The 1,278-nt window shown below is 56.3% G+C and overlaps 1 long non-coding RNA gene across 2 annotated transcripts in view; it reads right to left on the bottom strand.

Moving 5' to 3' along the window:
• Positions 1 to 1,272, bottom strand: part of LOC104980044 — a 17,982-nt gene extending 16,710 nt beyond the window's left edge. Inside the window, exons 1-2 of one of the 2 annotated variants that reach the window (XR_824214.1) lie at positions 823 to 1,272; positions 627 to 715 (exon numbers count right to left, since the gene is read on the bottom strand). This is a non-coding gene — a long non-coding RNA (uncharacterized LOC104980044). Of the gene's footprint in view, positions 1 to 626 lie in introns of both variants that reach the window. The other variant, XR_824213.1, reaches the window with a different exon arrangement.
• Between the last annotated feature and the right edge of the window lie 6 nt (positions 1,273 to 1,278).

Below are 1,278 nucleotides of genomic sequence, written 5' to 3'. Positions count from 1 at the left end.
AGGTACTGTGTCTTTTTTCTACTTTTTCCCCAGGGTCGAGTAGGCCTGGCACACAGCGGTGCTCAGTAAATAAGTGAATGAATGAAGAACCACCAAGAGGTGATTAACCAAATACTCTTTCAAGGTTCTTTGATAGGCTGTTGGTATAGCCTGGCTTCTCCACCCCCCCTTCCCGACCCCTAATCTCCACCTCCCCTTGCCCAGGAGAGGTTTGGCAGAAGAGCAGCCGCATCTGGTGAGGCCCTCCTCTCTCCCACGGAGCTATGGGAGCCTGAATTTGCTGGCTACTCCACTTTCCGAAAGGGAAAGATACCCAGCTAAATGCCGACATGAGGAAGAGCGGAGCGAACGAGCCTTGGGGTCAGAGATCTGGGGGGCCCCTGCGGCAGAGCTGGTTCCAGAGCCCCCAGGCCAACCCCATGAGCTGTAGGCTGCTCCCCGCCGCCAGAGCCTAGGGGCTGCAGAGAGGGAGGGCCTGCACCCAGTTCAGCATTTGGTCCGCAGATGGGATGCTGATAGGCAAAGGCTTTAGTGTCCGGCTTTCATTGATTACTTGTTTTCTCGAGCCAGGCATTAAAAAAAAAAAAAAAAAAGTCATCTGTGTTGGTTGAGTAACGAGCACAAACCTGCGTCCCAGTTCCGACTTGACCACTTCTCAGCTGTCCGCAGTTGTGCGCAAATGAGTTTCGCTCTCTGACAGCCTCAGTTACCTCACCTGTTAACAGGGAACAAGAACACACCTAGCTCAAAGGGCCAAATGCCTACTTTATAAAGATGAGATAAACTAAGGGAAGAAAAGAGCCTCACGTAAAGTAAACGCACCGTATATATATAACTATTATTGCTATTATTATATATAGAACTCTTGTTACCGCCTGACCCGCCCGGAGCCTCAGTTTCCAAGCCTGCATCACTAGTCGTTTATCTCCGGATCTTTCCGTAGGGCAGTTCCCGCGCCAGAAGCCCTGTCCACTGCGCAGGGACAAACTAGTTTGTAGTGCCACCCGCAGGCACCAGAGTCAGCTGGTGAGGGCCCGTAGCCCCGCCCCGCCGGCCCCTGACCTCTTTACGTCATCAGCTCGGCGCCAGCGCTGCGGAGGGCCCCGGGGCCTGTCCTGGGTGTGGCGCCACCTTGGGGAGGCCTTGGCGGACGCCTGCAAGTCGACTGCTTGCTTCGCGGGCGGCTCGGAAACCCCAGCTGACCGCGGCGAGGGGCGCGTGGAGCCGTGGGGACACGAAGTCGGGCGACAGGAGGGGCGGCCCAGAGCTCAGGCGGGG

The sequence above is a fragment of the Bison bison genome, unplaced genomic scaffold (genome assembly GCF_000754665.1).
Source record: "Bison bison bison isolate TAMUID 2011002044 unplaced genomic scaffold, Bison_UMD1.0 scf7180017864495, whole genome shotgun sequence".
Taxonomy (NCBI): domain Eukaryota; kingdom Metazoa; phylum Chordata; class Mammalia; order Artiodactyla; family Bovidae; genus Bison; species Bison bison.
This window is presented reverse-complemented; position numbering and strand designations above follow the sequence as displayed.